The 11,536-nt window shown below is 46.7% G+C and overlaps 1 protein-coding gene across 1 annotated transcript in view; it reads left to right on the top strand.

Annotated features, from left to right (window-relative positions):
• The first annotated feature begins 3,923 nt into the window (after window positions 1-3,923).
• COL26A1 (collagen type XXVI alpha 1 chain) overlaps window positions 3,924-11,536 on the top strand; it is a 93,317-nt gene continuing 85,704 nt past the window's right edge. The window contains exon 1 of the mRNA XM_032255088.1: window positions 3,924-4,026. The gene's annotated coding sequence lies outside the window, so the exon portion shown is untranslated. The remainder of the gene's footprint in view (window positions 4,027-11,536) is intronic.

Genomic DNA, 11,536 nt, shown 5'->3' with positions numbered 1-11,536 from the left:
TTTTTCTTTTTCTTTTTTTTTTTAGAGAAAGGGTCTTGCTCTGTTGCCCAGGCCAGAGTGCAGTGGTTCAATCACGGCTCACTATAGCCTCAAAACTCCTGGGCTCCAGTGATCCTTCCACCTCAGCCTCCCAAGTAGCTGGGACTACAGGTGTGCACCACTATGCCAGGCTAATATTTTAGTTTTTATTTTTTGTAGAGACAGCATCTTGGTATATTGCCCGGGCTGGTCTCAAACTCCTGGCTTCAAGCAATCCTCCTGCCTCGGCCTCCCAAAGTGCTATGACTACAGGCTTAACCCCTGCTCCTGGCCTTATATTCCAAGTTCTCTTCAGAGGAGTCTCGCTCATTTGAGGATGAGGACATAGTTTTATCAATCTATGAGCACAATATAGCACAAAGTGGGTGTTCAACAAACATGCATTGGGTGAATCAACCAAAAGAAGAAATAATTGGGAAAAAGGTCAGAGTTAGTGGGTTGAGGATAGTTGAACATTTTGCAGGTTCTGCTAATGTCTTCCTTTTCTTTCTTTCTTTTTTTTTTTTTTTTTTTTTTTTTTTTTTTTAGACAAAGTCTCGCTCTGTCACCCAGGCTGGAATGCAGTGGCGCAATCTCGGCTCACTGCAACCTCCACTTCCCACTTTCAAGGGATTCTCCTGCCTCAGCCTCCCGAGTAGCTGGGACTACAGGCACCCGCCACCATGCCCTGCTAATTTTTGTATTTTTAACGGAGACGGGATTTCACCATATTGGCCAGGCTGGTCTCGAACCCCTGACCTTGTGATCTGTCCACCTTGGCCTCCTAAAGTGCTGGGGTTACAGGTGTGAGTCACTGTGCCCGGCCAATATTTTCCTTTTCTTTGTCATCTTGGTCTGTGTTCAGTGTTCAGAACGTTTTCCCATCATAGGTGGCCACACTTGGAGAGATGCAGAATGGTAGAGCTAGAGGGGACTTTATTTTTTATTTTATTTTGTTTGTTTATTTTTTTGAGATGGAGTGTCATTCTGTTGCCCAGACTGGAGTACAGTGGGGTGATCTCAGCTCACTGTAACCTCCGCCTCCCAGGTTTGAGCAATTCACCTGCCTCTGCCTCTTGAGTAGCTGGGATTACAGGCACCCGCCACCACACCGGGCTAATTTTTGTATTTTTGGTAGAGATGGGGTTTCACTATGTTGGTCAGGGCTGGTCTCAAACTCCTGACCCCAGGTGATCCACCCACCTTGGCCTCCCAAAGTGCTGGGATCACAGGTGTGAGCCACCATGTCCGGCCAGGGACTTTATTATTATTATTTGTATAAATGTATGAGTTTTAAGTGCAACTGATCTATTGCACAGTGGTGAAGTCGGGGATCTTAGGAAATCCATCACCCAAATAATATACGGTATTAGGTCATTCTTGCATTGCTATAAAGAAATACCTGAGACTGGGTAATTTTTAAAGAAAAGAGGTTATTCGGGAGGCTGAGGCTGGAGGATCGCTTGAGCCCAAGAGTTCTGGGCTGTAGTGCGCTATGCCGATCGGGTGTCTGCACTAAGTTCGGCATCAATATGGTGACCTCCCGGGAGTGGGGGACCACCAGGTTACTTAAGGAGGGGTGAACTGGCCCAGGTCGGAAACGGAGCAGGTCAAAACTCCCGTGCTGATCAGTAGTGGGATCGCGCCTGTGAATAGCCACTGCACTCCAGCCTGGGCAACATAGTGAGACCCCGTCTCTTAAAAAAAAAAGAAAAGAAAAGAGGTTATTTTAGCTCACAATTCTGCAGGTTTACAAGCATGGTGCAGGCACCTGCTTGGCTTCTGGGGAGGTCTCAGGGAGCTTTCATTCATGGCAGAAGGCGAATTGGAATTCAGAGAGTGCTGGGGCTGCTGGGCATGGTGGCTCATGCCTGTAATCCCAGCATTTTGGGAAGCCAAGGTGGGTGGATCATGAGGTCAGGAGATCGAGACCAGCCTGGCCAACATAGTGAAACCCCATCTCTACTAAAACACAAAAAATTAGCTGGGTGTGGTGGCATGCACCTGCAGTCCCAGCTACTTGGGAGGCTGAGGCAGGGAAATCACTTGAACCCAAGAGGTAGAGGTTGCAGTGAGCCTAGACTGCACCACTGCACTCCAGCCTGGTGACAGAGGGAGACTCCATTTAAAAAAAAAAGAAAAAAAAAGAGAGCAAGTGGGGAGGTGCCACACACTTTTAAGCAACCAGGTCCAGAACCCACTTGTCACCAACGGGATGGTGCTAGACCATTCATGAGGAGTCTGTCCTCCGATCTAATCACCTCCCACCAGGCTTCACCTAGCACTGGGAATTATTACATTTCAACCTGAGATTTGGAGTTTGGACAAATATCCAAGCTATATCATGTACATTGCATTTGTTACCTACCCACTCCCCTTCTGTGTCTCCATTATGTACACATTGTTTACCTCCCTCTTATAACTGAGAACATGCAGTATTTGTCTTTCTGTGTCTGGGTGGTTCATGTAAGATAACAGCCTACAGTTCCATCCATGTTTAGATCATAGCTGACACAGAGACGGATGGTGACTTGTCCAGGGTCACTCAGCTGTCACTGCCCAAGGGGCTCACCTTGCCCGATGCCTAGACAGAGCTCATTTTTTTTTTTTTACCTTTTTATTTATTTTTTAAAAACGGGGTTTCACCATGTTGGCCAGGCTGGTCTTGAACTCCCGACCTCAGGTGATCCACCCGCCTTGGCCTCCAAAGTGCTTGAATTACAGGCGTGAGCCACCACGCCCAGCCAACAGAGCTGATTTATCAAGATGGGGGAATTGCAATAGAGAAAGATGGCCGGGTGCAGTGGTTTTTGCCTGTAATCCAAGCACCTTGGGAGGCTGAGGTGGGCAGATCACTTGAGGCCAGGAATTTGAGACCAGCCTGGCCAGCACGGTGAAACCCCCTCTCTACAAAAACTACAAAAATTAGCTGGGCGTGATGGCGCACACCTGTAGTCCCAGCTGCTCGGGAGGCTGAGATGAGAGGATTGCTTTAACCTGGGAGGCAGAGGTTGCAGTGAGCCGAAATCACATTACTGCACTCCAGCCTAGGTGACGGAGTGAGACTCCGTCTCAATTTAAAAAAAAAAGAGAGTAATTTGCGCAGAGCCAGCTGTGCAGGAGACTGGAGGTTTTTATTACTCAAATCAGTTTCCTGAACATTTGGGATGGAGTTTTTAAAGATAATTTGGTGGGTAGATGCTCGGGAGGTCGGGAGTGCTGACTGGTCAGGTTGGAGATGGAATCGTGGCGGGTGGAAGTGAGGCTTCTTGCTGTCTTCTGTTCCTGTGTGGAATCGCAGCACTGCTTGAGCGGGATTACTGGTCTGGGTGGTATCAGCTGATCCATATATATCCACGGCGTTTCTAGATATCCAAAGTGTCTCAGGCACTGGCCTTAGGTTTTATAATAGCGATGTTATCCCCAGGAGCAATTTGGGGAGGTTCGGACTCTTGCAGCCATAGGGTACGTGACTCCTAAACCATAATTTCTAATCTTGTAGCTAATTTATTAGTCCTACAAAGGCCAACTGGTCCCCAGGCACCAGGGGAGTCTTTCTGGGAAAGAGATACTATCAATTTTGTTTCAGAGTCAAACCATAAACTAAATTTCTTCCCAAGATGAGTTCGGCCTACTCCCAGCAATGAACAAGGACAGCCTAGAGGTTAGAAGCAAGATGGAGTCAGTTAGGTCTGATCTTTTTCACCGTCATAATTTCTTCTGTTATAATTTTTGCAAAGGCAGTTGCACAGCCAGTGAACAGGGAGCCTGTCACGGGGTTCCATGCCATGGGGGCCTCCCGGAGCGCTGGCTGGGCAGAACAGCCTGGCCCATCTTTGCAGGAGTGGGGTCTGGAAGTGGGTGGGCGGGAGCTCAGGCCCCGCTGACACTGTCTGTGTGTTAGTTACAGGACTCTGATCAGACCTACCTACAGAGTGTCCTACCGCACGGTGACTGCGCTGGAGTGGAGGTGCTGCCCTGGCTTCACTGGGAGCAACTGTGATGAGGGTAAGTCTGCAGGCACTTGGGGTACAGGGGAGGGTGCAGGGGGCCAGGCGCGGGCCAGGCTGGCGTTTCTCCCTCCTCTGGCTTCCTCCTGCAAGCAGCTCTCCTTTCCTCCGTGGCTTGAAATTCTTTCCTTTTTCCCAATCAACTCTGAAGCAAATGTTCTGGATGGCCCTGGCCAAACGAGGGTGAAGCTGCCCGCCCTGCCCCCGGGCACCGAGGCAGGTCCCAGTTTGCATTGGTTGGGTAGTGGAATGCAGAAGCCAAAAACAATGCTGGTGCCAGGGGAGGGGATTTGATTTCTAGCCGGTTTCTTCCGTTTCTGGCTCCGATGCACCTAGAACCCCCCAGGGCAGAGAGAGTTGGATATCTGGGCTCTGAGCAAATTCGGATGAGGTCTCACCAGCCCTGAGGCCATGTATTTTGTAGACTGAGGCAGAGAGGCTGACCAGTAGCTGCAGGCATTGACCCAGCTGCTTTCCGTCTTTCTGCCCTGCTGGTGTTTAGCCCGGGGGCCTGGGCTCAGCCTGGCTCTGGAGCCTGAGAAGGTCATACAACAGCACTTTGGTGGGCCAGCAGTGGCTGACAGAGCAAATCCCCCTTCACTCCTTGCCGGGGAAATAAAGTCCTGCCTAATGAATAAGTTTGCAGCCCACCTTGTTTCCCAGCATGGCTGGATGGGTCTGGAGGATGAAGCTCAGGGGTCAGATTTGTTTGTTTGTTTGAGACAATGTTTCACTCTATTGCCCAGGCTAGAGTGCAGTGACATGATCATGGCTCCCTGCAGCCTTGAACTCCTGGCTCGATCGATCCTCCCACTTCAGCCTCCTGTGTAGCTGGGACTGCAGGTGTGCGCCACCATACCCAGCTATTTTATTTATTTATTTATTTATTTATTTTTGAGAGGAAGTTTCCCTCTTGTTGTTGGAGTGCAATGGCACCATCTCGGCTCACTGCAACCTCCACCTCCCGGTGTCAAGCAATTCTCCTGCCTCAGCCTCTAGAGTAGCTGGGATTACAGGCATGCGCCACCACACCTGGCTGATTTTCTATTTTAAGTAGAGACAGGGTTTCTCCATGTTGGTCAGGCTGATCTCGAACTCCCAACCTCAGGTGATCTCCCCGTCTCAGCCTCCCAAAATGCTGGGATTACAGGTATGAGCCTCTGCGCCTGGCCCCAGCTATTTTTTGGTATGATTTTTAATGACAGGTTTTGCAGTATTGCTCAGGCTGGTCTCAAACTCCTCGGCTCAAGCTATCCTCCTGCCTTGGCCTCCCAAAGTGCTGAGTTTATGGGTGTGAACCACCCTGCCTGGCCGGAGGGGTCAGTTTTATATTTGGAAACAGTAGCTGTCTTCCACTTTCACTTTCTGACAAAATTCTTCCCTGTCATCTTATTACTTACTGATTTGATCGCAGTATCTACATGCTTTGAGTGTAGTTTGTCTAAAGCGCTCTTTGAGTTACAAAGCCACAATTGACAAATAGCAAGACTCCGACAATTGCTTCAGGGGACCTCTGGCCCAGAGCAAAACTAAGGGAAAGGGGCTGGAATGCCATGGAGTCCAACAGGTGCCACTTGTCCTGGTTGATGAGGTGCCCGATGCTGGCAGGGGAAGCTGGGCTATCCTGTTGTTACAGGGCTGACTTGGATCCTTCTTGAGAGAGGCGCAGGAAGGATCTCTAAGGTGAAGGGGTGAGGGGATGCCAGGCTTCTATGCAATGGGCCAGCCCTGGCATAATGCTATGGTGTTGAAGGACCACAGCTCACAGGTCCCTCATGGAGGCCTGAGCCTTTCAGTGCCAGGACCTGGATCTGTTATTCTGGTCAGTGCCGTGACTGGTCCCCTAAACAGGACGGAGCAGACCTGCCATCTAGATTCTGCCAGAGCCCAAGGAGGCGAGTGTTTCTAGGGAAGCGATTACGCTTAGGTGAGTACCTGAGCCTGTTTCAGTGATCAGTGAAATCAGCAATGTCAGGCTCACGCCTGTAATCCCAGCACTTTAGGAGGCCGAGGCTGGAGGATCACTTGAGCCCAGGAGTTTGAGACCAGCCTGGGCAACATGGTGAAACCCTATCTCTACTAAAATACATAAAAATTAGCCAGGTGGGGTGGCATGCGCCTGGAGTCCCAGGTATTCAGGAGGCTGGGGTAGGAGGATCACTTGAGCCTAGGAGGTTGAGGATGCAGTGAGCTGAGATCAAGCCACTACACTTCAGCCTGGGCAACAGGGCAAGACCCTGTCTCAAAAAAAAAAAAAAAAAAAAAAAAAAAAATCAGCCATGTTGGGAAGCTCATCTGAGCCAGAGATTTTACTGTGGCTTGGTCCCATAGACCATGGCAGGCTGCAGTAAGGTACTTTATGGATTTCTCTCTGGGCTGACCATTCAAGTCTTGCTTCCAGAAGCCCTCTCTCAGCATGAAGGTTTCAGAGGCTGGAATCAGTGGCTCACGCCTGTAATCCCAGCACTTTGGGAGGCCAAAGTGGGCAGATCGCTTGAAGTCAGGTTTTCAACACAAGCCTGGCCAACATGGTTAAACCCTGTCTCTACCAAAAATACAAAAATTAGTCAGGCGTGGTGGTGGGCACCTGTAATCCCAGCTACTTGGGAGGCCGAGGCAGGAGAATTGCTTGAACCTGGGAAGCAGATGTTGCAGTGAGCCAAGATCGTGCCACTGCACTCCAGCCTGGGTGACAGAGCGAGACTCTGTCTCAAAAGAAAAAAAAAAATGTTTAAGTGGTCATTCTCCTTCAAGTACATAGTGAGCACTGTTTGATTTATGGGTTTTATTGAGCTCATTTAAAGAGGGAGCTGGCAGAATTACAATACCTTCCAGGAACCAAGTACAAGGGCCAGACCTCCCTTAGGGTAACATTAATTCTTTGTGTGTGTATATATAAAATATGTATATTACATATTATTATTGAAATGTGTAATATATGGTCATTGAGATATATAATATATAAATTATATATATTCCATATTCAATAATATAGAATTATTGGATTATATATTTCATATTCTATATGAATATGGAATAAATAGATACATATTTTATTCTACATGAATGTGGAATATATAGAATAATATAATTCTTATGAATATGGAATATAGAATAACATAATACACATAGAATTCTATATGTATACGGAATATGCAATTCTATATGAATATAGATTATTAATAGATATTCCGGTAACATATAATATGTTATTGAATAATTATTGATGTTAATTATTGATAATAATTAATATTAAATAATTATTGATATATTAAATAATATATAATGTTGAACAATATTACTGAATAATTATAGATCTATAGTATTGAATAATTATTGATAATAATTAATATATATTCCAGTAATATATAATATATAATTGAAGTATACAATACATATTATATATTATTGAAATATATAACATATAAAATATAATTGAAATATATATAATATAGTCATTGACATTATATATAAAATATATTTCTCTATAATTAACATGATCTCAATAATAAATTATATATAAAATATGTTACTGTATTATATGTTATATATAATATATACAATATGAAATATATTTATATGTTATGTAAATTATATATTATATGTAATTCATGTATTATAATTTATATTGTATTTATATTGACAATGAATACATTATATGTTATATATAAATATTATACTTAAATTATAATTTATATTTAAATTATATACAATTTGAGTATCCCTAATCCAAAATCCAAAATGCTCTAAAATCTGCAACTTTCTGAGCACTGACCTGATGCTCAAAGGTAATGCTGAGTGGACCATTTTGGATTTCTGATTTTCTGATTTGGGATGCTGAACTGGTAACATAATTACATATTATATATATATAGTATATAATTTATATATTTCTATAAATACGAACCTAAAATTAAGACCACTAAGTGTGATTCTATGCAGTAATAGAGACAAAACCTTTGTGGTTATTGTCTCTACTGAAGAGAAATGATCTGTTTTTCCTTTTTGTTTGACAGAGTCTTGCTCTGTTGCCCGGGCTGGGGTGCAATGGCGCAATCTCTGCTCACTGCAACCTTCGCCTCCTGGGTTCAAGAAATTGTCCCACCTCAGCCTCCCGAGTAGCTGGATTACAGGTGCCCACCACCACGCCCAGCTTGTTTTTTTTTTTTTTTGAGAAGGAGTCTCACTTTGTTGCCCAGGCTGGAGTGCAGTGGCACAATCTTGGCTCACTGCAACCTCTGCCCCCTGGGTTCAAGCGATTCTCCTGCCTCAGCCTCCTGAGTAGCTGGGACTACAGGCACACACCACCATGCCCAGCTAATTTTTGTATATTTAGTAGAGATGGGGTTTCGCCATGTTGGCCAGGCTGGTCTCCAACTCCTGGCCTCAGGTGGTCCACCTGCCTCAGCCTCCCACAGTGCTGGGATTATAGGCATGAGCTACCGCACCTGGCCAAAATCGTTTGCTTCTCACCAGTTTTGTATGAGTTAACAACCAACTTGGCAGAATCTGAGCTGCAATACGTAGTGAGCGATAACTGAAAGTGACATTCTCCCAGGGCGTCAAATGGCAGGTGGATGGGCTCATGAGCTAGTGCTCTAGAAGGCTCTTGACTCTAGAAGGCTAGGCCCTCAGCTTTTTGCCTGTTTCCACATGTTGCATAGCCCTCCTTGGAGACTGAGTGGTTGAAACATAGTAGCCCATGGCAGCAGGCGGCAGGACCGTGAGAGGTGGTCCTCACCGCCAAGCAGGTTCATGTGGGCTGTGGGCCCACCCTTCTCAATAGAGGAGGCAGAGGTGAAGGGGGGTGACTGTGAGCTGGTGAATTGTTCCGAAGGCGTCTCCCCTCAAGGGCTTAGCACCTCACCTCAAGAAGAAATTTCTTATCCGATAAACCACATGGATACTGATTATCAATATACAGTCGTGCGTGGCTTAATGATGGGGCTATGTTCTGAGAATCGGGTGACTTTGTCATTGTGGGAACACCAAAGGACATACTTAAAGGAACCCGGATGGTCTAGCCTGTTACACACCAAGGCTAGATGGTCTAGCCTATTGCCCTTGGCTATAAACCTATATAGCGTGTGACTGTGTCGAATTCTGGTGGCATTAGGAACATAATGGTATTTGTGTCTCTCAGCACATATACACATAGAAAAGGTGCAGTAAAAATACGTTATTATTATTATGATTATTTTGAGACATAGTCTTTCTCTGTCGGCCAGGCTAGAGTGCAGTGGTGCGAACTTGGCTCAATGTAACTTCTGCCTTCTGGGTTCAAACAATTCTGTCTTAGCCTCTTGAGTAGCTGGGATTACAGGCATCTGCCACCATGCCCGGCTAATTTTTGTATTTTTAGTAGAGACAGAGTTTCACCATGTTGGCCAACCTCCCAAAGTGCTGGGATTACAGGTGTGAGCCACTGCGCCCAGCCTAAAATACAGTATTATAATTTTATGGGGGGGGGGTGCCAGGCAAGGTGGCTCACGTTTGTAATCCCTGCACTTTGGGTGGCCAAGGAGGGTGGATCACCTGAGGTCAGGAGTTCAAGACCAGCCTCAGCATGGCAAAGCCCCACTACTAAAAATACAAAAATTAGCTGGTCATGGTGGCACGTTCCTGCAGTCCCAGCTACTCGGGAGGTTGAGGCAGGAGAATCGCTTGAACCTGGGAGGCTGAGGTTGCATTGAGCTGAGATTGCGCCACTGCACTCCAGCCTGGGTGACACAGCAAGACCCTGTCTCAAAAAAGAAAAGAAATTTTAGGACCACTTGTATACAACCTGAAATGTTATGTGGCGTGGGACTATACTCACCAGAAACATCTGGAGTTCTTGGACTGATTATGATGAGTTCCAGCACCTCGCAAGATACTCTCAGCCTCAGAGCCTCTGCCAGACCCTCCCCGGTGGAGAAACCTTCTGGGCTTCAACCACCTTGCTCAGGACACATGTCCCCTTCTGCAAGCCTTAGTGTTAAGTGACCCTTCCAGCTGTATGCCTGAGGGCCCTGGGCATCTCGGGATGGGAGAGTTGGCTGTTGAAAAATTCCTGGGAGTCTCAGCCTGGGCTGAGTTTGGGATTGGCTCCTGAAAACCCTTGTAAAGATTTTACATTCCCGAATATAAACCAATAAAGACAGCAGGCTAAATCAAGGCCATGCCCGTGACTCTGGGCACATTCCAAAGATGGTTGTGGCGAGTCCCACACCATCACTTCCGTTTTGCTTCTCATTCCTGCCTCTCTGGAAACAAACAGGTCCATGAGATGCAGTTCAGTGGATTCTGCTTTGGTTCAGTGGGGATTCCCTCCCTGGACGCCCCAGGAGTGCAGGTCTAAGGTTTGGAAATACTTTCTCTTCTACATGTGTCTACACACGGTCAGTCTTAATGATTTGCAGATTTTGTATTGTGAATTCGCCGCCTCCCTAAAATTGATGGGTAACCCTCAAATCAGTAACTCGCCGCGGTCATTCATGGATATGGGGCACAGTAGCAAAAACTTCAAGTCGCCAGACAGGCACACTTCCTACTGAGGTCAAACAAGGTGACACCTGGCTTCTTGTTTCAGTTCTCAAACAGCAAACAACTCCCCTCCCCTCCCCTCTGCTCCCCCCCTCCCCTCCCCTCCCCTTCCCTTTCCTCCCCTCCCCTCTCTTCCCCCCTCTTCCCTTTCCTCCCCTCCCCTCCTCTTTCCTGCCCTGCCCTGCCCTGCCCTGCTCTGTCTTGCCCTGCCCTGCCCTCCCTTTTTTCCTTTTTTCTTGAGACAGTCTCACTCTGCTGCCCAGGCTGGAGTGCAGTGGCACAATCTCAGCTCACTGCAACCTCCGCCTCCTGGGTTCAAGCGATTCTCCTGCCTCAGCCTCCTGAGTAGCTGGGATTACAGGTGCGCATCACCACACCCAGCTAATTTTTGTATTTTTAGTAGAGACGGGGTTTCACCATGTTGGCCAAGCCAACCCCTGATCTCAGATGATCCACCCAGCTCGGCCTCCCAAAGTGCTGGGATTACAGGCATGAGCCCCCACACCCAGCCTGATAAGCTTCCTTCTCGCATAAGTTATCGTGAACATCTGTCTTTGGCAATTGTGGGAAGTAGAAAAGTTCCTCTTCCAAAGTTTCCTTCTTGTTAAATAATAAATCATACGTGTGCTAATAACTCTTTGTTAAGCCCTATCCTATGTGGCTGTTAAACATGCCATGCCTACAGGCACATAGTACATTCCATGTCCTGGTACTTTAACCAAGATATCTGTGCTGGACGTGCTTGCAGGCATGTCCCAGCTCACAGCCTAGGCCCCTTACCTGTTTAAAAAAGTTTTAAGTTACTAGCCAATCGAGTTTTAGTTTAGATTGTGAGGTCTGGCTTCAACCAATGGCGAGCAGACACAGCAAATAAGAACAACCCCGAATGTGTAAGGGAGAAATGTCTGCTTTCCCTTTGTTCCTCATACTTTTGTGGCAACATGGCTAGCGAGGGTACCCGTCCTGCAGGAAGGAAAATTTGC

This window comes from Sapajus apella, unplaced genomic scaffold (assembly GCF_009761245.1).
Source record: "Sapajus apella isolate SASKATOON/1434 unplaced genomic scaffold, GSC_monkey_1.0 scaffold88, whole genome shotgun sequence".
Taxonomy (NCBI): domain Eukaryota; kingdom Metazoa; phylum Chordata; class Mammalia; order Primates; family Cebidae; genus Sapajus; species Sapajus apella.
Note: the sequence above shows the minus strand (reverse complement) of the source record. Positions and strands in the feature narration are given on the sequence as shown.